Below are 26,070 nucleotides of genomic sequence, written 5' to 3'. Positions count from 1 at the left end.
GGGCTACAACGAGAGCACAGGAATATGCCACGCAAAAGGGCCTGGTGGTGGTTGTCAATTCACACACCCCTAAGCAAGCAATAATAACACACATTCACACACGGATCTGTCTGTGCATGCCTGGTAGGTGGCACCGCTCCCTGGCCCCCGGGCATGTTCTCCTGAAGCTCACACTCATACAACCTCCCTCTCTCTCTCCAGAAAAGCTCTATTTCATTGGGAGGTTGTTGCCGTCAGCCCTGGCTGCACGTTGCCTGTCAGGGGAACTCTCGTCGTCTCCCCAACGAGTCGGAAGCAGCAGCAGTTAGTTACTCCACACAGTAACACCACAGTACATCACTGCCTCATTCCATCATGATGAAACCACTCCAAACAATAACTTGAGTCACGCGAGCTCGCTCACACAGCTGATCGCATAACCATCAACTTCAAGTCATAATACTTTACTGCCGTCTACTGTGTCGTAAGAAGACCACACATCTCCATTATGATAACAATAATATTACGGATCATGGTGGCTTGGACGATTGTGTTGCGCTTCAGAGCACCTCCATTGACGGAGTGAGCAATGGTGAACTTAACTAGTAGTGAACATAGTTGGAACATTATATTAATTTATATTTATATGTGGTAGGTAATTGATGTGTGGGGTGTTTTGGGGGACTGACTGTTCCGGGGGGGGGGGGGGGGGGGGGTTCACATGCCTTCGAGCGACATTGTACTTTTGAACTTATTTTATGCCATTATTAAGTCTGCACGTTTACATTGCACTACTTTTGTATTTTATACCTATTCTTATGTCTGCAATTTATGCATTGTTTTTTATTCTGTCAATCGTTGTGCTGATTTTATACCCATGTTAATTTTATACTATATAGATAGTCATTCATATTTATTATTGTTATATTGTAAAAATGTGCGCATTGAAATGTCTGTAAAGTCTAGACGACATTGAAAATGAGGGTGAGCTCAATTGTCTTCGAGTAGAAATAAAAGGTTGATGATGATATACATAGTATCCATCTGAATACTGTCTGGACTTTTTATTTTCATTTTTTTTTATTAGATATAGGCCTACAGTATATCACAACATCTGTTTTAGAATAGGCCCTACAGTATATCACAACATCTGTTTGTTTAGGTATAAATCACATGTCTGATAACTGGTTTCATTATATTGAAGGGTACTACTGAGGAAGTATATTTACTTTGTTATTATCACTAATTCAGACAACAAAATGTTTTATCGGGATTGCAAAATGTAAATCCCTTGAGACTATAGCTCATTATTGCCACAGTTGTACACCTTCAGTTGGGTTACATCTCTGTAGAGACGGAGCGCTGGCAGGACTGAGGTCAGGACACACAACGATACCTTCTTCACCGTCCATGACCATTCCGAGCTCTAAGATTGATCTGCCGACAGAGTGAGAGAACCAATCTGATCCGTTTACCGAGCAATAAAAGGTATCTCAAGACCTCATTTGGAGTCATCCATTTGAATAAGAGATCTAGCAACATTCCTTGGAGGAGTGCGGCAGAACATTTATGCCAAAAGCCTCGTGTTCATCATGAAACTAAAAAGAGCAGCGTGTCAGTAGCTGGAGGCTCCTAGAATCAACAGCTGTCAGCCGCAGGCCTAATTGACCTATCTCAACAGTTGTGATTGAAGGATTGAGAAAAGAGGGCTGGGTTTGAGATAGGTCAATTAATAGAATGAGAATGGTGTATGCCGAGGACCCCAGTGCGTGGGCACAACATCCAAGGTGATTGTAAATAGACTGCATTCGATAGTCTGGACCGTTGTGTCACCGAGAGACTAATTTCCATTTTCACTACAACGGTCCCTGTCGTCGTTGTTGTCTGTTTTAACGAGACGGGACATTTTAACAACAACATTTTTACGGGGGCCATCTCACAAAACCGGGTCCACTTCACAAAAGGAATCAGACTGTTGGCAGAACACTTTGCCTAAACAAGGACATGGGCAGTCTGCCAAAAAACACTGAAGTGAACAGAACCTCCTCTTTTGTAGTATCCGAAAGGCCCAGTGTGTTTTAGTGCTGTTAAATAGCTTCCTTCTGAAGCGACCAGTCTGTTTCCACATGCAATCGGCCCATCTCTGCTTCAGCCAGGGAATCCTGCTGTCACTGCTGAGGAATGCGAGCGCTAGTGCACACACACACACACACAACCCCCCCCACCACCACACAGACAGATAAGCCCCGCCCCGTCCCTTACAAACATTTCTTTTACAACAGGACTTTCACAGCAGCAGAGCTAATACACACATAGACAGAGGCACTGCTCTGCGGCCAGAGCCAGACATAGTCAAGACTGACCATGGGGGGGTGGGTAACAGTACAGTATAGCAGCATTCCTGACTAAATCTGAGCTGCGCTGTGACTGCCCCTGCCGGCTCCTCCCACTTCCTTTAGCAGAGCTGTCCGTCACAGAACAAGAAACGCTGCCAAAAAAAAGGAAAAGAAGAAAAGGGAAGAAAAAAAAACACTCTGCCTCCACAACCCCCCCCCCCCCCCCCCCCCCATTCCTGTGCCCATTCACCCCACCCAGCCGGATTTCTCTCCCTCCTCCTCCTCCTCCTCTGTGCACTTCCTAAATAAACCTCGGAGAACGGAGCAGAGAGGAGCGGAGGGGAGTGCCGCAGACACAGCTGCTAATTACAAGGAGGCTGGGAGAGGCCATTTAAAGCCACCTTTGGCCACATCCATGGCTGGAAACAAGAGAGCGGGAGAGAAATAGGGACGGGGGGGGACATAGGGGGGGAGCACACGAGAGAGACTGGGAGAGCAGTATGCCAAGAGGAGGCTCTCAGTTGAAGAGGAATGGGGGGGAGCCAGAGGCGCAGCAAAAAACTGATAATGGCAAAAACGCAAGTCACAAGGGAGAAAGCGGTGGAGGCGGACGGATGGCCGTGGTTGTTCTCTTGTTCCCCCTCTCTAACGCCTTCCCCTCCACCCCCCTCTCTCTCCCTCACTCCCTCCCTCCCTCTCCCCACACCTTTCATGTTCTCCCTCTGAACAGATTTCCTGGTGCTGCTGCAGGGGTAAGCTTTAGAAAACCCATCCATCTCCCCCACGTTTGGAGAGACAGTAGGGTGGGGAAGAGGCGACGCCACACAGCAGCCGAGCATGGAGGACCTGGCTGGACTCTGGGTGGCAGAGTGGAGCAGCACACATAGCTCTCAACCCAGCTTCCCTCCCTCCCTCTCCCTTCCTCCTCCCCTCCCTCCCTCTCCTCAGCAAGGGGACACAGTCACGTCATTGTGTGGGGAATAACTATCTCCTTTTAAGACAGAACCCGCACTGAAGTGGGTGAGGGAAAACCCACGAGAGAGAGACCCTATACCGCCACACGTAACCACTCACACCGTCTCACGCTCCCTCATTTACCACCATCGCGCGTTAAACAGGGGGTTTCTTTCTCGTTTTCCCCACAAGATCTCTCCGGTGTTTGTTTTGAGGATGACGGAAATGGAGAGACTAAGTACCCCCGACACCCCCCCCCGCTCTCTCCTCCCGGGATGATGCAGCTTCACGCCGTCCTCGAAGGCTGAGTCATCATCATTGCAGTACCCCCACACACTCACACAGACCCGTCAAGTACACAGTGAGTGACCACGGTGAGACCCACTGCATCTGCACGCCCTTCATAAATCACTGTGCCCAAAGCCCACCAGTGAGTGCCAGCTTTCCCCCCTGCACTGAAGGTGAAGCCATACATCAATACAGCCGGAGATATTATGGATGTGTGCGCGCATGCAGGAAGTGCGTGTGCACATGCCACACAGCTAGCGGCCATTAAAAAGGAGAGAGAGAGAGAGAGCGCAAAGCTCACAGGAGTAACTGTGATGCCGCTATTGAAAACCAATAGCTCGACAGACTGTGTAGAGAGGCCATAGTGTCTGTCTAGGACTAGGTCCACTGAAAAATCAGATGATTGGGAGAAAGGGCTGGTGTTGTGGTGGTGGCGTTTGTGTTACTGCTCTCTGTAGAACAGCTAAACCGGCAGCTTGTAGACAATAATGGCCTGGGGCCAGAGAAACAGGGAGACACGACAACTCTCAAGGCTCATTACAGAGAGGGCATGTAGTAGTAGTCGCTCATAAAACAACTCACAAGCATGTGCCACACCGTCCCGTTTAAATGGTATTCTTGTGATGAGCAACTTGAGTTGTTCAATTAATAAACTGTAAGCCTCACTGTGTGGAAGAGACTGGGATCATTCTTTTGTGCAAAGCAACATCAGGCTTGACTTAAAACATAACTTTCCTAACTTAGTGAAACTAAATGTTGTCATTCTGTACATATGATATATATATTGTTAATCTTTTAGAAAAGCCTCAATGGACTAGTGTTGAAAACTAGCACTTGTGCTATAAACAGCACATCTGGTCTGTCCACTGTGACTGGTCCAATGTAGCTATGGTTCATTAATTCATATATATATATATATTTAATACAATTTATTGAATAAAGCATATAACAATTTTTTTCTCAAATGTTCCCCGGCCGATACCCGATCTAGCTATTTTTGTCATATTGGGGCCGATATCCAATATCAATATTGGAGCATCCCTAGTTGCTTGTAGTATAAGTGTGGGTTGCAATTGGGGAGCAAGACTAAAAGTCCATATCATCACAATGCAACAAACCAAGACAACACAACAACATCCTTCCACCGGTCGGTCAAGGATCCAGTTCACAAGGTGGAGGCTCAGGCCGCTGACAGCAGCAAGGCTGGGGGAGCCCTCCTCTGCACTGAGTAATGCCTGCTGTGAAGGGCCCAGGGGCACCATCTCTCTCTCTATCACTCTTTTTCTATCACTCTCTCTCTATCACTCTCACTCCTACTCCAGAGTATCACAGCCTGCCTCTATATCCGGTCAGAGAAGGGCTTGTCCACTTTGACATTCTTAAATTAGGTAGGAATGACTCAACGACAAACAAACCCACTGATTCACACCACCGTCCAGCTTATCTATCCGTTAGGGCATGACAAAATAAGAAAATTGCAATTATTTTGCTTGATATTGTAGTCACAATCATTAATCGTGATTAATTGAATTTCATACCTGCAGTGCCAACATTACAAAAAATCTTATATTATATATATATCTCCATATCGGAACACGCATATAGGAATATGTGAAGGAGTGTGCGATGAGGCTCACAGTAAAGACGCTCGTTAATTATTAATGGAAATTAACTGAAATGAAGAAGATTAGCAGGAGAAGTGACAACAGGAGACAATTACAGGCTTAAATGGAGTGTTGGCAGGTATGGAATGATGGGCGATGATGCTCTTTTTTAAAGCACCAATAATATCTCTTCGTTTGAACCGTTTCGATTTTTAAAAATGAGAGCTCTTTTAATTTATTCTCTAACTTTGTTAGTGACGTAAACGAAAAGGACCATGCTCACAGCGCACAGGAACACCTGTGCTTGGTCAGACAATATAGCGGAATTGGAAACACTCCCGTTTGATACAGAAGAGCAGGCGTGCTAAATGGAACACGTTGATCCCCGTGTTTAATTAATTAATTGCGGAGGCCAAAATCGTGATCGTGCTTAATTGTGCAGCCCTTACAATCAGTCTCTGACACAAGAGCCTTGTGGGGAGCTTATACGATGATGTGCCTTGTATGCGAAGAGCCACCCTGATCACAAGTGATGGACAGGGACATATGCAGCTGGGGACTAATTACAGCATTTGGGGGAAGCATTTTGAAGCTGAGTAAAATGTGAGCGGGGGGGGGGGGTCTGGGGAGAGGGGTCAGTCGTTATCCTCTGCAAGGCAAAAGAGCAGTCAGAGCCACTCAGACCCCATAACAGCAGTGTTCCATGATCAATTTCACGCGTGGTTCACCGTGACGTTACGTCACCCGCGCTCGATACAACTACACACCACTAGCATAACATAGCACAGCAACAGGAAGCGGGTTAGAGAGCAGCAGCGGGGGCTGCAGCTGCAGCAGTCTCAGCACCTAGGCCACCTGTCGGGGGGGGGGGAAGTAGCTCGCTAGCTAAAAAGATCCATTAAGCAGGGATCTGTTACGGCCCGGCTAGCAGCACAAAAACAGGTCACCTGAGCCCCCCTGCCTCCCCCTCTCCTCCCAGCTGGGATACCATCATGTGACTGTGTGCCAGGGAGGCCTGAGAGCCGGTCAGCCAAGGCCTGCGTGGGTCTCTTGGGGTCTGGTGGTCTTCACACAGACAAGACCACTGGGGTCAGCCTCAGCAAACCACACAGTTTAGGTCCCTGAGGGCATCTACACAGAGATGCTTGTGTTTCAGGATACACCGTCGTCTGGGGACTGAGAGGAACAACAAAAACAAGAGGCACTCTTCACACGAAGGAGGAGAGCGATAGAGAAATGGTTGATAAGATGGTGGCGTTCCACCCCAGACAATTTAAGACATCCACTCACTTGACTTCTTAACTGTGGCTCCGGGGTCGCACTAGGATTTTAAACTGCCGGCCAGTTTGTCGGACTTATGAAAAAAAACTGCCATATCTATTTTCAAAGCATGGACGACAGGCAGGTGCATTTAATGATGTAACCTAACAACATATACAGCGTAGTATTATATTTTGGACTGAAACATTTTTGAAAATAAAGGAATAATATAAAAATGTAATTAGCCTACAGCTTCGCCTTGCACAAGCGGATGGATTAGGCTACATTCAAATCGCACATTGGTGTGCGTGACTGCGTGCGTAATGTTTTCTCGACAAAAGAAGCTAGTAGTAGGCTAGTCGCTCATAGTATGGCTACTGAAAACAACCATGTTTGTATATTAGCCTGTGGCTTCTTTAGCTCCGGTGTTGCGTTTGTGTCTAGGGGTTGGAGGGAAAGCAAAGGTGTGTCCACCAGAGACTGTGATACGTCTCCCTGCCACACACCCCGTCCCTGTGTGTGTGTGTGGGGGGGGGGGGGGGGGGGGCGTCCCTATAGTCTGTCAACACAGCAAGCAAGCAAACACACTCACACACATCTCATCAACGCAACCAGGTAGGTATTTACAGCTGCAAGTTGTCTGATTCTGCACAGACAGACCACAGGAGAAGAGATGCCCATAACTACACAACAATGTAAAGCGTGTGAGTGGGTGCTAGCCAGATGCAATGCAATAAAAAACAAAAGACAAATGTTCAAAGACGTAGAACGCTATTCAATGTTTTTCATCTGTAATTGTTTTGTAGCAGTTCTGGCAGTGGCTTGTTTGAGTCCTAGTTTTGGTTCTATAGTGGAGTTTGTATTTGGACACTTGACTGATTAAAGCACTAAGCCTATAATTTTTTTTCTTGCTTTGCTTGGAGCTGGATTATAATGTTTTGTTAATTTCCCATTCCTGTTGTGGTAATGTTCTTGCGGTGATGGTTCGTCACTGTGGATGAATGTAGGAAACACTGCTATTCATAGTATTTGAACCACAAACATATTGGGTCAGAAACAACAGGTGATTTGTTAAATGATAAGCGTGGCCAATGAACTGTGGAATTGCGCCATATTGTATGGCAAAACATGTCATGAGAATACTATGAATAAATAACGCTGTGGCTTTAAGAGGAAGAGCAGCTAGGCGGCTGGGGCCTTCTGTGCCTTTAAGAGGAAGAGCTAGGCGGCTGGGGCCTCTGTGCCTTTAAGAGGAAGAGCTAGGCGGCTGGGCCTTCTGTGCCTTTAAGAGGAAGAGCTAGGCGGCTGGGCCTCTGTGCCTTTAAGAGGAAGAGCTAGGCGGCTGGGCCCTCTGTGCCTTTAAGAGGAAGAGCTAGGCGGCTGGGGCCTCTGTGCCTTTAAGAGGAAGAGCTAGGCGGCTGGGCCGCGTGAATATTAAAGGCAACCAACTTGTGTTCAGCTTTTCTCTGATTGGCCGCGACCCCCCGCCCCCACGCGGCAGGCAAGCGGCAGCCGTCCCACGTCCCAAATGAAATCCAAGGAGCAAGCGGCAGCAGTGGAGGACGCAGGCTGCTGACTGATTATGAAATGCGCGGAGCATAATGTATAATGTGTTATTTCGCGGAGCATAATGTATAATGTTATTTCGCGAGGCAGATTCACTCGTCACTGTACATCACTTCTGAAGTATAAACAAACTAGCTGACTGAACTAGAAAGCGTAACGTTATGTTTCGCGTTTTTAACAACCAACTACCAGATTCACTCGTCACTGTACATCACTTCTGAAGTATAAACAAACTATACTGCTGTGACGATTTTGAATATCTTAACATGTATTTACGCCCATACAATTTTTTAGATGAATGATTGTGGATATAATATAGAAAACACATCATTATGATATTGTCAGATGGCGCAAAATACCAGATTCACGCGTCACTCACTTCTGAAGTATAAACAAACTATACTGCTGTGACGATTTTGAATATCTTAACATGTATTTACGCGGCTTACGCCCATAAAATTTTTTAGATGAATGCTTGTGGATATAATATAGAAAACACATCATTATGATATTGTCAGATGGCGCAAAATACCAGATTCACGCGTCACTGTACATCACTTCTGAAGTATAAACAAACTATACTGCTGTGACGATTTTGAATATCTTAACATGTATTTATGCTAGGGATGGGTACCGAATTCGGTACTTTTGAGGCACTGAACCGAAACACGTCGGTACTACCGAGTATCGAATCAAGTGAGAAACCAAAAAAATAAAAAATAAAATACTATTATTTTTTTTAACATTTTTTTATTTTTTTTTTACTTTTTTTTTTTCATGTCAACGTTCACACGCACAATATATTCTTACCTAGGATTTGACTTGATTCAACAACAGCAGTCGGAGCAATGACAAGCCGAAAACTGTCGAAATTGTAGTTATTTGAAGTTTGGATTTTTTTTTTACGACTGAGGTAGGTAAATTAAATTTCTTGAGACTAAAGTACCGAAAAAAGGTACCGTTGGGTACCGGTATCGGTTCAAATGTGAAAGGTACCCATCCCTAATTTACGCCCATACAATTTTTTTGATGGATTGTGGATATAATATAGAAAACACATCATTATGATATTGTCAGATGGCATTGTAACTTGTCAGATGTGTAGAATTCACCTACTTACAATTATGTACCTCTGCTTGCGCCTACAGCACAGCAGGTAATGGCGTTAATCAATGAAACATGTGACCTACACCTACTGTACCTTACTGTACCTCTGAGATGGCGTTGTCAGATGTGTAGAATTCACCTACTTACAATTATGTACCTTACTGTACCTCTGCTTGCGCCTACAGCACAGCAGGTAATGGCGTTAATCAATGAAACATGTAACCTACACCTACTGTACCTCTGCTTGCGCCTACAGCACAGCAGGTAATGGCGTTAATCAATGAAACATGTAACCTACACCTACTGTACCTTACTGTACCTCTGCTTGCGCCTACAGCACAGCAGGTAATGGCGTTAATCAATGAAACATGCGAATTGCTCTGTGCTGGCACAAAAGCTTGCACGTTGGCGTCAGGGTCCATCGCAAAATAGTTAGTTGGTTAGTTAGTTATGGAGTTAAGTGATGCGGCGATAGCGATATGGCATTAACCAACAACAACGGGCATTAACCAACAACACAAACACAACGAGGCATTAACCAACGAGCACCTCTCGAGCACCTCTCAGAGCACCTGGGGGAGCCTCATGCGCATGCGCGGTCACTCTCTGCCGCGTCTCTCTCTGTTACCGACAACACACAGCGCGGATAAGGGCGTGTGCTAGGGCGGTCACGTGGCCGATCAGAGAAACGCTGAACGAAAAGCTGAACACAAGTTGGTTGCCTTTAATATTCACGCGGCTGGGCCCTCTGTGCCTTTAAGAGGAAGAGCTAGGCGGCTGGGGCCTCTGTGCCTTTAAGAGGAAGAGCTAGGCGGCTGGGGCCTCTGTGCCTTTAAGAGGAAGAGCAGCTAGGCGGCTGGGGCCTCTGTGCCTTTAAGAGGAAGAGCTAGGCGGCGGGGCCTCTGTGCCTTTAAGAGGAAGAGCAGCTAGGCGGCTGGGGCCTCTGTGCCTTAAAGAGGAAGAGCAGCTAGGCGGCTGGGGCCTCTGTGCCTTTAAGAGGAAGAGCTAGGCGGCTGGGGATTCTGTGTATTATGTAGCACAGCAGCCTCTGATTAGGCACAGTTGGGCCCTCGCTCATCTAGTATGCATAACCTGTCCACACAAGATGGAGACCGTTTGCCATATTCAGACAGAGCAGAGCTGTCCTGTTACTACTGATGATGCCATGTCCATAACAAACCAAGCAGCCTTTCTTATCACAAAAGGTTCCTGTCTACACTTGTTCTGACAATGGACCAATTCTATAGCAGTTGGAGGCGGCTTCCTGAGAGAAAGCCAAAGCCTGAAAAGCCCCTGTGACTGAGCCAGATGAGTGATGTTCGGGATGTGGGAATATATATCATAAATCAATCATATGGCCATTTTGGATCTGATGCTTCCTGCTTGCCTCAGAGAAAGGAGGTACATGTAGCGGCCGTGCCGTCAAGATACACCAAGCAAATATGAGCATCGATCTTGACAGATGCTAGATCGGAAAATGTATTTAAACTATTTAGGTAGTAGGCAGTGGTTAAGGTTGAGGATGGGTTAAAATGATGACTTGCGACTGTGCAGCCTGACCAAAAAGTGACGACCACCAACAAACCACTGAATTATGACCCTGTCCGGTTGAGCATCTACCATTCATCTTTGTCAGTCAGCTGCTGAGGTAAGAGAGAAGGGGGGCAGCAGTGTGTGTTAAAAGTTTGCACTGTGGATAGAGCTCCTCTACACAGGTCTGCTGGGAGGAAGACCGCTGCTTTGCACCATCAAGAGCCGATAAGAGTACCAATCAGGGGGATTTGACAGCACTAGGACATATAGGGATGACCTCCTCTTCGACTAAAGAAATTCTAAGTCTGGTAGTCAACCATAGGATTTGTTGACTAATCAATTGATTTAATCAACAAAGCCGCAGAATTTGAGTTTCCTGTGTTTAAAAAATGCAGAAGTACATCTTTAAATCTTGTATTTACCAGAGATGTGCTTATCCTTTTACAGGATTCAATACAGCACAGAAAAAAAGCATTAAAATATACTAATCGACTAGCAGAATCTGGTAGATTAAGACCTAACCAACAGATGAACTGACAAAACTACTAAGAGGAGACAGCTCTACTCACTGTACAAGTTTTCACCCTTTATGTTCTAAATTTTTTTGATGGAACCTGACGAACAATAACTAGATATGCATGCAACAACGATATGAAAAATGTGGCTGATGCAGATCATAAAATGTTCTGTTGTGGGTGGGTGATAATAACCAACATCAATATGATTACCATCTGACTTCATTTTTATTCAGACCAAATTACATTATTAAAAGTGCTAACATGTGAAAACACTAGGCCTGCCACGATAACACATTTTGCTGGGCGATTAATTGCCCCCGAAAATATCACGATAAGCGATATTATTGCGACCGGTTAGAGAATTTTTTTTTTGGAGAAATTTATTTCCCAAAAGTTTTATTTTGAAGCCCACCGCTCCGTCTTTTCCGGTGTTTAAGACTTTTATTTTGAAGCCCACCGACCGGACCGGAAGTATTGTTGTGATTATCAGGTACTTTTTGGGTACCAGAAAAGTCACGTGAAACACTGCAGACCACTGAATAGAGACGCGTCTCTAGGATTTCATAATCATTATGTTTGCAGCAGGCACAAGTGCAATAAACAAAGGATACAGTCACTGTGTATTCTGCCTCATTTATTGATTAAACAAAACCGACATCAACACAATTTGCCACCGAGCGGAGAGTTTAGTCTCGCAAAAAGATCGCTGACTTGTTAAGGCTTGTTGTTAGGTTAGGTGCTAATGTTGTGCTAGCGTTTTAGCATGGCTATCGTACATAGCGTGATCAATATAACTCGCTATTGATTGTTTGTATGAGTAACGTTAATGCTAGTAGAATAGACACAACGTGAGGTAATCACCATCCATTTTAAACCGGTTATTACCTAATGCTAACGTTAGCAAATAGACGCGACTGGTAACGTTACAGCTTGTTAGCCTAATGCTCGTTAACGTTAGCATAGACAGCCTAGCTAACGTTAACGCTTGTAGAATAGACACAATGAGAGGTAACGTTAGCGTTAGCAGAATAGACACAACGAGGGTCTCGTTAATGTTGTTATTGATTGATTGATTGAAAACTGTGTTTACTCTGTTTGTATGAGTAACGTTAATGCTAGTAGAATAGACACAATGAGGGGTAACGTTAGCCCCACGGAGCTCCTGTGCTGTGCTCTGTAGTAAAGCCAGCGGCCCGCCTCCCAACACGGACAGTGACTGACAAGGGGCACTGGGTCCGCCTCATTAAAACAAACGCGCAAATAGCAATTAATCGCGCCCGTCAAAATCATTGCATTCATTTTAATTATCGCGGCAATTAATCGATTTATTGCTTATCGCGGCAGGCCTAGAAAACACTATAAAATAGAAAAGAGATTTGTCTTTATTCTGTTCCTATAGTCTAGGGCTGTCCCCGACTAAGGATTTGGATGGTCGACTATGATTAGCCAAAATTGGCCGTTAGTCGACTATTGGTCATTCCATTTGGGCTGTGGGGGGTGCTTATTTAATGTCTGAGGGAGTCGACTTAAGGCTTCTTGTCCTCTGCAAAAGCATGCAATTGGTCCACTGATGGATACATCTTGATATTTGTCTAGTCTAGTGTGTTCATTAGATGGGTGAAATCCTCTTTCAGTGCCTCTGTGCCTGTTTTCGTAGGCAGTTAGCCTCTGGTATGCGTGCCATTAGCGTTAGCCACGCTTCTAGGCCTCTTTTCTTTTGGAAAGAATGAGTAAAAAAAATTATATATATATATTCGACTAAGAGGTTGGCCAGTCGACTACGGCTCCTTTCGACCGATTAGTCGACTCAAAGTACTCAAACATAACCAGCCTTGCAAAAAAGAGGAACAAAAAACATGTGCAGCTAGACAGTTGTTCACATCGGCCTAATTTTTTAATAAATAAAAAAACACCACCACCACCATCGACTAATACAGATATGGTCTCTGAGATATTGTGCATCAGCATCTCTAACTAAAATATTTCCCATGATGCCAAAGACAATGCACCTGCCAAAACACTAATAAAATGTGCCCAAAACAAAGAATATTCCTATTTAATAATAATAATAAATCAAATTTATATAGCGCCTTTCAGGAAACCCAAGGTTGCTTCACAATCAAGAGGGCTAAAGAAAGGGGGCAATAATATTTGGGATGTGTGATGAGAGACATTGTGCGTGTGTCAATGGTGAGGACGTTTAAATGTGATTTCTGCCCTAGAACACATTCTGCACTTTCAACCAGGAGCAAGAAATAACAGCATAAAGACAAAACTCAAATCAGTTTCTTGAGGAGTACTTTGATGAAAGGCATTTTGCTGTGGGCTTGTGAGGGGCTTACAGGGGAGGGGCATGAGGAGGGTAGGGGGTCTTTGTCAATGTCGATGGAGAGAGTACAGAGTCACAGCTGTTGTTCGACAAAACTGACCCTGCCACGCCACCCCTCAAACATTCATTACAGGCCCCAGAGAGGCCACCAACCAGACCCCAAAGATCAACTTTATCCTTAAATTCATCTATTTCAAAATGGTCCCTCATCTTTCCCCAGGCTCTCTTAGGTTATTTGTGGAGGAGGCCGGTCGGGGTGTGCTTCATACAGTCATCGGTGGAAATGAAGGTGCATGCCCCACAAGAAGTACCATCCATTTGTTATTGTGTCAAGTTGGGGGAAATTAACTTGTTTGTGGTGGTCGACTGCCATGAATAAAGATTCTATGTATGGGAAACACTGAACCCACTTCCTGAATTCATTACAAGTATAAAAGTTCCTTCCTACTGAATAGACTTCCCATAAAAGAAATCGTGGCAAATAATGTTGTTATTCCTTGGGTGGACAGAGCCATGGCTAAAATTAGTGATACATTAGAAACGTCTCTCATTCAAAGCCTACCTGACCTTTAAAGTCACTACTATTATTTTTTAATTATATAAACTTCGCTCTTACAGAGATCTCCCTATGGTTTCAATAACACATGCAGTGCAATTCTACTATCACAGGAGAGGGCAGGTAATGATGAGAACAGCTGGGGACGGATGCAAGCCCTGGGTGTCCAATAGGCTATAACCTTTATTTAACCAGACAGGTCCATTAAGAACCAATTCTTATTTACAATGACAGCCTGGAGTCAATCTCTGATGTGTGGATACAAATTGAGCTAGGAATGTTTTTAAGTATGGTAAAATACTAGTGAGGTTGCAACAAATCATGTATTATTTAACGATGTATTTTTTATGTCAAATGCAAACGATAAATCATGTCAACGACCCCAACACCACAATACAAAACGCATGCAATGGCATGACGTGACGCATGTTATAGGGCTGTGTGTGTTTTGATTAAGGGATATAGAAGGGTCTGCGAATCTTGCTCTAATAATCCAGAGCATGGCTCATAATAAACAACTTGTTGTTTAGGTTAGTATGATTATTCGCATCAGTGGAGTCAAATACAAAATAATCGAAGTGTTGTGTAGTTGCTTCCCAGTGAGTGGGTGAGTGTGTGTCGGGCTGCAGTCAGCTCTGCCGATAGGGGTGTGGAGGGCAGAGAACATCATCATGTTACCACAACACCCTGCTCCACTGCTCCAGTCGCCATTTTCACAGCGCTTTTCTAAGGACAACGAGACACAATCGTGTAGCCAGGGAGCCTCGCCACGAGAAGAAAATCCCCCCCAAGAACGCAATCAGTCGTCTCTTTCACACATTCTTACTTAAGTATCACTCTGTCGGTACCGTCTATGTGTTGTTACTATGAGGATGTTATGTGAACTCGTCGAAAGTAGTGAGCTAATGTGCAGCTAGCAATTATGGCCAAGCAATGGCCTCCATTGAAGCCGCTGCAGCGCTGCATGATACAGGAGACAGACCACCATTCATCCAGAGGCCGAGCATGAAGTAGATCTATGGCTTAAATAATCTAACAAGATGACAAACAGTTTATAGCATCGAGCATCAAGCACGACGTTAGTGGTGGGAAATAATCACATTCCACAAGTCTGGCTATAATACTGGGCCTAAAAAACAACAACGAGCCAAATAGCAACTGCGAAGCTAACGCTGCTAACAACATAATGCGTGGAAGGTGAAGCTAAGTGAGCTGAGCTGGAACCTGCTGGATTACTGGGCTCGGATTGATTGATTGATAACTTTATTTAACAGATTGCAGAATGGGTACAGTACGGTACGGCTCAATACACACAATTGTTAAGGGGATGCAGACCAGAGAAAGACTTTCGTCTTGTTTACATCAGGGTCCCCCATTTTCAATTCATCATAAGAACACAGAACAGGAGAGTGAGGTCAATGCGCCCTGCTGCTGTATGGAGATCTACAAACACATTAGAGGCCAAATAGCAAAAACGTCGACAAGGAGAGTTGCTTTAAAAAGCGCTTTACAGTGTATTTCACCCGCTAGAGTTGGAAGTTACACATTGTACAAGACAGGGGGGTGATATTATAAAGCGATGTGTATCTCCCCTCCCCCACGTTTGCAGCATTTGAACCAACATCCACCCCTGAATCTAAATCAAGTAGATCACGAAATCATGCGTTTTGTCATCATCCCGCTTCTTCCACATCAAAACTAAACACAACGTTTTTAGTCACATTATTACCGTCGGTTTACAGTTTACATTAGAAAGGCCCCCGTGGTTATTTGGACGTGACAGCCTTAACTTTAATAACAGGATTGTTCAGTTATTGATTATTTATTATTACACAATACATAATCATGTTTACAAACACAGTTGACGTTAGGGCCATGGCAGACCAGTGATCTTATGTAGTTTGCATAGTGTGTGTGTGGACACTAAGGGCTCGGTGTTGTCCTCTGGCTGCTGTACAGTCAGTGCATTGTGTGTGACAGTCTCTCTGAGGGGAAACACAGCTCTGCTCGTCGTGCTGCAGGACAGAGGATGGAAGTGCGTAGCTCACAAACATGTAATGTTTGCAGGATAATAAGGTTGACAGTCAAATTAAAATCAGGGAGTATCAAAGTTACATTTCATTTAAAACTAACTTAAAAATCATGGTTGAGAGATGGTCAAGTGTGGGACCATTTTAACTGAGGGGTTGTGCTGTATTGTAATGTATTTATTTTAGTGTATTGTAACCAATACCGATTCCTACTGTGTTTTAATTATTGTACTTTGTCTTATTGTAAGTGCTCATGTGTCTGTCACCTGCCCCAGAGACTACAGTTGAAAATCAGCCAACCTGGCTAAACTGGCATATTTACAGTAACATTTTCCTTTTAATATGCACAGTCTCTGTATTTTAAACCAATAAATACAAATACAGACAGTCAGTTAAATGGGATACAAAACGCCTGTATCCAACGCAAGTAAACAGAGGTGTTTTTGGGTTCCTATGGAGGCACTAGCCTTGTTGCATGGGACCCATAGTGGGACTAAAAGGATTGCTTGGTGGGGGGAAAGCGGGCAGTTATTAACAAGACTGATCGAGTTCTTTAATAAACGGAAACCAAAATAATTCAGACTTTGAGGACCAGTGTTGCAAACACAGCAGCCAGCTATGTCAATATATAACCTATTATTAGTCCGAAAGAATGCCCCCCCCCCTTCGTTTTTTAACATCATCCTATCATCCAGACCACAACATAGACCCGGTGTTGAACAATATACCGTTATGTTTAGATCGACAGATCAGTGTTTTTGTTATTATCGAGGACACAGCAGGCCACAGAATGAAACTCTAACGTTAGCTCTAGGTTATGGGACACGAATCAAACGCAGCACTTCCACACAGACTGAGATCATAACGATGCCTTGGTTTTAACGGTTACTTTACAAAGATTAGAAACATCACAAATAACACTGTTTTTACTTCACATTATTAACGTGTGACGTCTGATTGTAAAGAAGCCACACTTCGAGCAGTCTGAACCCTTTTCGGTGTTAAGCTAAGCTAGTAGCATGCGCTATAGCTAGCCAGCTGTGTTTCCTCCCAACTTGCCTCAACGTTGAGTTACGTTATTAAATACTCACAGTTTAAACACTAACTGCTCATGAGAATCCCCCCCAATGGCTGAAAGCTATAGTTATAATTCTCACTTAATTCACTTGTGCCAACAACGTTAGCATAGCCAGCTAGATGTTAGCTCATGTTAGCTGGTGCTATCACCTCCTAGCCAAGTTACCGAGCAGCTAACTAAGCAAACAGTAGCCTCTTTAAGTTGCTATCTTCACCGACTCTTCAGCTCATGTCTGCTCCAGTTGTACTCACCGAGTAAGTCCACTGTAGAGACCTGGACCACAGACCCAGGGGGAGCAGGGCTGAGACCCCCGGACAGCCTCCACAACCAAAACAATACGAGAGTCCACACACTGCGGATCTCACAAACAAAGCTTTAAAACGTCCGTATTAACGGCTGTCTTCTAAAGGGAACTCTCCTGACTAATAAACGTGTTCTCGTCACTGTCAACGGGGATCCAATTTGGACTTTTAGAGTCGGTTCCGAACCGTTCAGACTGTGCCCTACCTACGCCGACTGTTGGAAACTAGATCCCCTCTCTAACCCACTCTCTTCTCCCTTGGCAAAAATGGCGGCGCTGGCAGGACCGCCGAGACTCCGCCTCCCCCCTCCCTCACCCACGAGCCCCCACCAAACTGAGCCCCTCCTCCTCTACGACCTGCGGGGTTACAAGCCCGCGTTTACAGGGGCTGCACTGTGGACGTTTTAAAATGCGCGTTCACGCGAAAAGAGAACCACCGTGGCGCGTGCTCGGTGGTTCATCACGCGAGAGTCTCGGCCTCGCGTGGTGGGCTGGTTTACGTTACTTCATTATTCATCATGGAATTTATTTATTCTGTAACTGGGGCCACCACACAACTAAAGCCAGGAAGGTGGCTTAAAATATGCCTATTATAATGTTGTTGTAGTGTTGTAAGACAACAGTTAAAAGTGTTAACCACTTTTTTCAAAACCACTCTCAAAGAGCACCAGCTACAATTCGAAACTGGCGCCTGTAAATGTCCTAACGCAACCCCCTCCAATGTACAATAAATGTCCTAAGTTACCGACCTCGAAACGTTAAACCCAATAATACACGAGACGAGACCCACGGTACTTAGGGTGACCAGATGCAAAAAGTCCAAAAGCAGGACAACAGTAAGATTTTGGTGGGACAAAGTGGGACAGATAGATAATGTAATTTTTTTTATTAGAATAACATGGTCTTCACCGAGACCAATGTTTTTTTTTGCTTCAAAAAGAGGGACATCCTCTCAATATGTGGGACGTTCGGTCAAATGGTGGGACAGTACAACCAAAAGGGGGACACCTGGTCACCCTAACGTCGGTACCCTATCCCCCCCCCCCCTCCCAGTGAGCTGTGGTGTTCCACAAGGAAGCATACTAGGACCGCTACTGTTCCTAATTTATGCAAATGACATGTCGTCAGCTTGTGACTGCAACTTGTTCCTGTTTGCGGACGACTCAGCCCTGCTGGTCTCTGACAAAAACAAGTTACAGGTTGAAAAAACCCTCAGCTCGGAAATAGGCAAAATCTGCATATGGCTCGCTGATAACAAACTATCATTACACATGGGCAAAACAGAGTCCATTCTCTTCGGTTCAAATAACAAACTCAGCAAGACCGACGGATTCTCAGTTACAGTGGGTGACAATATTGTCACAAGGAAAGATGAAATTACCTACCTGGGTTCCATCCTAGAGGCTAATCTTTCCTGTGACAAAATGGCATCCAATGTAATAAAAAAAAGTCAACCAACAAACTCGATTCTTGTACCGGATCTCCTCTCTGGTAAACAAGAATACCCTGAAGACTCTGGCAGGAGCACTCATTCAAGGGTACTACGACTATGCTTGCACCTCATGGTACCAAAGCAAAAGCACCTCAAAGGCGCTAAAAACAAAATTACAAACATCTCAAAACAAACTCAGACTACTGCTTGACCTTACTCCAAGAACCCACCTCACCCCTGCTTGACAACCTAGGATGGCTTAGAGTAGACGACAGAGTACAGCAACTTGCAATGGGCCTGGTCTACAAGATACACTACACGACCAAGGTACATGTCAAAATACTTCCCAAAGGTCAGTGAATACCACGACCACAACACCAGAGGGAGCTCCACAAATCATGTTAAACCCAGATTCGGCTCAAACAAGGGACTAAACACGTTTAGCAATTATGCCACATCAAGACGAAAGTCTTTCTCTGGTCTGCATCCCCTTAACAATTGTGTGCATTGAGCTGTACTGTATTGTACCCATTCTGCAATCTGTTAATAAAGTTTTCAATCAATCAATCCTCCAATGTACAGTTTCTACGTCAAATGTATATACTCTCTTTTCTGGACTCTTTTGGTATCACAAACAGTACTGTATTTGCAAATCTGGTATGTCATAAATGTATAGATGTAGCAGTACTGTCTATCTGTATGTTGTGTATGTCATATCGAGCTACCTAGACTTGAGGTGATGGTAGAGAGGGGGATGATAAGGAAGCTGGATGCCATCATGGAGAACCCCTACCACCCCCTCTACGACGAGCTAGTCAAGATGAGAAGCTCGTTCAGCCACAGACTCATCCCCCCCCGACACTCAACTAACCGCCTCGGACAGTCCTTCATACCAGCGGCCATCAGGCTCCACAACAGTGGGCAGCGACTAGCAGCCTCCAGGCCCCACAACAGGGGGCAGCGACAGCGACTGCTACCAGACATTGACCTGGGACTTATAGGAACCCAAGGGGGACAAAGTAGACTACCCTGGTACTTTGATTAATGTATACTCAGTAGATAGTAAATTATAACACTACCTCTTGCATACTGCACCTCTTGTGACACTGTGAATAATGTGAATATTCCTCAGCTAGTCAGATAGTAAATTATATTGACCATATTGATCAAATTGTTTACACTGCCTGTGTTGTCTTTTACTACCTGTATACTGTGTTGTTTTACTACCTGTACCCCTCCCCCCCTCCCCCCCATGCTGCTATGATGCCTGAATTTCCCCAAGGGGATCAATAAAGGAATATCTTATCTTATATATGTTATGATGAATTGAAAATGTGGGACCCTGATGTAAACAAGACGAAAGTCTTTCTCTGGTCTGCATCCCCTTAACAATTGTATGTATTGAGCCGTACTGTATTGTACCCATTCTGCAATCTGTTAATAAAGTTTTCAATCAATCAATCAAACCCTCTTCTTGGAACCAAGTAAGGTTTCGTCAATAATCCAATGTAGTTACCCCCCACCTCCAATGTACAGTTTCCTCCCCACCTACCCAACCCCCCCCTCCACCAACCTCCTACCTACCAACCTCCTCCAATGTACAGTTTCTTCATCAAATGTATATACTCTCTTTTTTATACTCTTGTATCAAAAACAGTACTGTATTTGTAAATCTGGTATGTCATAAATGTATAGATGTAGCAGTACTGTCTATCTGTGTGTCATATATGTTATGATGAATTGAAAATGGGGGACCCTGATGTAAACAAGACAAAAGTTTTTCTTGGGTCTGCATCCCCTTAACAATTATACAATTTTCAATCAATCAATCAGCCTACGGCTATCTATGTCCTACGAATCATTAAGTATCATGCCCAAGACACCCAACCCTATATGCTTTATAATGTATTAAAACGTTGGAGCGTGCTGTGAGAAATAAAGTGAACACAAGATGAACTATGCTCCTGTTGTCCTCACTTGACTCAGTGCTTTGTGAAAAGTTGTGGCGACTGGAATGTTGTTGCAAGTTGTTGAATAAATTGTTCCCCTTTTCCCCCACCTGTGTTTCCGTTTTCCTAAATGACTTCTTCTATGGTAGGCCGTTCTGACAAGGCTCAACTGTCTTCCCGAGGCTGGATTGTATTAGGCTATATCCTACTGAATCACTGCAAGTTCCTGTTGATGCGAAAAGTTACACTTTAGGCCAATATAATATATGGGGCATGTGTGTTAATACCGGCAGGCTCTATGGCGTAATGGACAATAACCTAAAATATCACTATCCCAATTATATGAATAATGACACATGCTAAGGTATTCGACAAAGAACAGTAAACTACAGAATAAATCTAAGTGAGCAAAAACTGGTCTATAGGGAAGTCGCCTTAACAGATATAATTCTTCCCCCTCAAATGTATATACTCTCTTTTTAGACTATTTTTGTACTCACAAACAGTACTGTATATTTGTAGATCTGGTATGTCATAAATGTAACAGTACTACTGTCTATCTGTATGTATGTCATATGTCATGATGAATTGAAAATGGGGGACCCTGATGTAAACAAGACGAAAGTCTTTCTCTGGTCTGCATCCCCTTAACAATTGTGTGTATTGAGCTGTACTGTATTGTACCCATTCTGCAATCTGATCAATCAATACATGTTTGTGTATTTTGGATGAAATATCCCTTTATTAATTCACTCTGGGGACCACAGCCAGGGCTGAAAACGAGCACCTAAATCCGCTGCCCAATGCGGTAGGGGGTAACTAAAGCTCTTATGTAACCCCCTTACACAACAAGAGCCCTGTTTTTCTTATTACTGGCGTTAGGAAGGGATAGCCTATAAAACACGGAACAAGATTAATAAACACGGACAAACACAACAGATTGCAAGTAAAACGGAGGGGAAATAGCCGACTACGTCCCGCACCCCATCGTCTTTCATGTCCTTGGCACAACAAGACAATAATAGAAAACAAAACTGGTTAAAGCATTTACAATCTGCATTTGCTAGATAAATCCACTTGACATTAACTAAATGGTGTTGGTTAGGCGTGTTATAGATAGATAGAATAGTCTATTAATTTAGAATGGAATAACACATTTATACAGTTGCTTGCATCCCATTAACAATTGTGTGTATTGAGCTGTACTGTATTGTACCCATTCTGCAATCTGTTAATACAATTTTCAATCAATCAAACAATCAATACATTTGAACACAAGATGAACAGGTATACATATCACCATTTACCAATAGGATTAAAATAAACACAATAAAGCCATAGGCTTGTTTCATTGCGGTCCTTCGCAATATATATATATTCCAAAATCAATTGCTACCCTGATGATGCCTCTGTCTACAGAAATCCTTTTTTGACATCATGCGTGTGGAGGAGATCTGGTTTGTGGTTTGGGTTCCATGTAGTGACCCCCCCCTCCCCCATCGATCCGTCTAAACCGCATCCCCTCGCGCACGCGCACTAGGACACACGACTCTAACAACCACGGTGCCGTTTTTACCGACAGGTTGTTAGAAATAATCTCGACGACGGCGATGCCAATATTCACGGCGACGGCAATGATGATGATGATGATCATGAAAGGGAATTTTTCGAAGATGCCGCAAGACAAGCTTTTCGCAGAGGGTAATTTTTTTTGTGGCGGAGAGAGGATTATGATCACACGGTGACGGAGACAGTGAATGCGAGCGTTTTTGTTGCGTCGAGTGTGTTTTGGGTTAAAGAACAAAGCAGCTTTTTTTCAGGCGTTGCTTTAATGATGGACCAAGGGGGGGGGGTTATGATACATATTTGTCGTTCTTCGGTATGGACATTGCCCTGAACCAGTTGATGCATAAATTAGTTTTTTTTCTATATAGAAACGGTAGGCTTCTGATGACATCATTTGGAGATAATTTGTGGGCGTGTCCTGAGCTGTGAGGGGGCGTGTCCTGAGCTGTGAGGGGAGAGGGGCGCGAGCGGAGATCTACAGAAGCTCGAGACGCCATTCGATAACACTGTGAAATACATTAGCCTACGTTTTCAAAACACGAAATTAAGACGACGTTGTGGATCTTATAGCCTGGTCTACCCGAGGACTCCGTCTTTCTCGTGCAATTTGTAATTAAATGTCGTGGAAATGGGCTATATCTTTTGCATTAAGATTATATCGTTACGTTAGGTTTGCCAGTTGGCATCCTAAGAAGATGGCGTCCAGGTTGTTCCCGCGAGCTCGCGCACAAAGCTCGCGCGCATTCATGGGCGGCGGCGGCGGCACCGCGCGCGCGCACTCTCAACAGACTAGCGTCTCTTTCCTGTTCTGCTTCATTAACAAGTAACACTTACGGTTATTTTATTCATAGCTACAACCGCGGACACGTCACATTTTCTTCATATGAATTGTCTACGATCAATATTATAGTTAAACGGTGACCGTGTTCCTTGACATGGTCATAATCCTTTTTATTTTTTGTATGTGTGTATATAATTGCTTACAGTTCCCACTGCCCTCAAAACGCCCTGGAGAGACAACCATGTATAACTTGCTTCCATGTACAATGTGTCACGCACCCGTCCTAGTGACCACCCGTCCTAGTGACCTAAGCATTGCATTTCTCTGGAGGGATAACAAACACTTCACGAAGAACATCAGCCAACTTCACATTATTATTCTAATTTGTAACCCTCTTACTATTCTAGTCGATTATTTAGCCTTTTGCGCCATCTAGTGGGGAACGCTGGATGTAACACGGTGAATACATTTATGAGGTTCTGACAGCATTTTCCACCCCGCATAATGCTGAACAGAATGTAGAAGAGGATGGAAAACAACATTATATCCAAAAGCCCAGCTAGATTACCATTTCCACACGGTAAACAAACGTGAAAATGAATTGCCCATAAACTAGCCACCACTATGGATACAGAAATACTGGCCTTTTGACCCAGCAGGTCAGTGGGTGACAATATTGTCACAAGGAAAGATGAGATTACATACCTAGGTTCCATCCTAGAGGCAAATCTTTCCTGTGACAAAATGGCATCCAATGTAATAAAAAAAAGTCAACCAACGAACTCGATTCTTGTACCGGATCTCCTCTCTGGTAAACAAGAATACCCTGAAGACTCTGGCAGGAGCACTCACAAGGGTACTACGACTATGCTTGCACCTCATGGTACCAAAGCACCTCAAAGGTGCTAAAAACAAAATTACAAACATCTCAAAACAAACTGGTCAGACTATTGCTTGACCTTACTCCAACAACCCACCTCACCCCTGCCCACTTTGACAACCTAGGATGGCTTAGAGTAGACGACAGAGTACAGCAACTTGCAATGGGCCTGGTCTACAAGATACACTACACGACTAAGGTACCCATGTACATGTCAAAATACTTCCCAAAGGTCAGTGAATACCACGATCACAACACCAGAGAGAGCTCCACAAATCATGTTAAACCCAGATTCGGCTCAAACAAGGGACTAAACACGTTTCGCAATTATGCCAAATCAATGTGGAACGCCCTACCCAAAGCTGTAAAGGAATGTGAATCACTACCCACTTTCAAAACCACTCTCAAAGAGCACCTACGAGAGACTGCAATTCGAAACTGGCCCCTGTAAATGTCCAAACCCAACCCCCTCCAATGTACAGTAAATGTCCTATTAAACCCAATAATACACAAGACCCTCTTCTTGGGACCAAGTATGGTTTAGTCAATATTCCAATGTACAGTTTTGCTTGTACAGTTGTACAGTTTCCCCCACCCACCCCGCCAGTGGCGGACTGGCCATCGGGACGTTCGGGACGAATCCCGATGGGCCGGGACCAAAGTGGGCTGGTCCAAAAAAAAAAAAAAATTATACTTTTTTTTTTTTTTTTTTTTTTTTAAACTTTTTAATTTTTTTTTGGCCAGTGTGTGGGCCAGTGTGTGGGCCACTAATGTGGGCCGATGTGTGGGCCAGTGTGTGGGCCAGTGTGTGAGTCGGTGTGTGGGCCACTAATGTGGGCCAGTGTGTGGGCCGGTGTGTGGGCCAGTGTGTGAGTCGGTGTGTGGGCCACTAATGTGGGCCAGTGTGTGGGCCGGTGTGTGGGCCAGTATGTGGGCCGGTGTGTGGGCCGGTGTGTGGGCCAGTATGTGGGCCAGTCTGTGGGCCGGTGTGTGGGCCAGTGTGTGAGTCGGTGTGTGGGCCACTAATGTGGGCCAGTGTGTGGGCCGGTGTGTGGGCCAGTATGTGGGCCGGTGTGTGGGCCGGTGTGTGGGCCAGTATGTGGGCCAGTGTGTGGGCCGGTGTGTGGGCCAGTGTGTGGGCCACTAATGTGGGCCGGTGTAGTGTGTGGGCCGGTGTAGTGTGTGGGCCAGTGTGTGGGCCATATGTGGGCCGGTGTGTGGGCCATTATGTGGGCCGGTGTGTGGGCCAGTGTGTGGGCCGTCAATAAAACAATAAACAAGTTGCATAAACTAAATCAGATTAAAAATGATCACAGTTCTGGTTTGCCTTAAGATGCAGTTTAAGATGGGTCTTGAACATGGAGTATGTAGGGCACTCTCTAATCACAACTGGCAGGCTATTCCAGTAGTTACCACTTTTAACAGAGAACACAGTTTTTGCAATGGTAGTATACCGAAAAGGCACCTTACAGTCCCCTCTACTGATGGCCCTGGTGGTAATGCCAGTGTCTGCTTTCTGTTGGATGAACTCATTCAATGGGGGAGGGGCAAGTCCATGCAGAACCTTGTACATGAAGCAAGTATATTTGAAAACTTGGAAATTCTCGAAACTTAGCATGTTATGTTTTTCTAAAACATTACAGTGATGAAATGAAATTGGTTTCCTATCAAATACTTTTATGGCTTTTTTGTAGAGTAATTATATTGGTGTAAGAGTAGTGACATATAAAAGAGACCAGTTGATAAAACAGTAGGCCTACTCGATGTGTGATAAAATCATTGAATGCAGAAACATCCTTGCAGCATTAACTGGCAGGCAGGGCCTGATCTGCCTGAAGTTTTCGATGTTAAACTTGACTGTTTGTCACTTTCTTCACATGACTTTTTGAAGGTCAATGTAGAGTCCAATGTGACCCCAAGATACTTGAATTAATGTACAATGTCCAGCTCCGCCTCTCCCAGAAACACATTAGAGTGAGTGACCTCTACTGGTGACTTTGTGAACATCATACACACTGTTTTC

At 44.5% G+C, this 26,070-nt stretch overlaps 1 protein-coding gene across 9 annotated transcripts in view; it reads right to left on the bottom strand.

Moving 5' to 3' along the window:
- The window catches only part of kmt2e (lysine (K)-specific methyltransferase 2E), a 107,771-nt gene extending 90,120 nt beyond the window's left edge, over positions 1–17,651 (bottom strand). For all 9 annotated transcript variants that reach the window (XR_014620579.1, XR_014620580.1, XM_084330707.1 and 6 more), the window contains exon 1: positions 17,390–17,651. The gene's annotated coding sequence lies outside the window, so the exon portion shown is untranslated. The remainder of the gene's footprint in view (positions 1–17,389) is intronic.
- Positions 17,652–26,070: the final 8,419 nt, after the last annotated feature.

Source organism: Notolepis coatsorum (genome assembly GCF_963971535.1).
Source record: "Notolepis coatsorum genome assembly, chromosome: 15".
NCBI lineage: Eukaryota > Metazoa > Chordata > Actinopteri > Aulopiformes > Paralepididae > Notolepis > Notolepis coatsorum.
The sequence above is the reverse complement of the archived record's forward strand: the minus strand, read 5'-3'. Positions and strand labels throughout refer to the sequence as shown.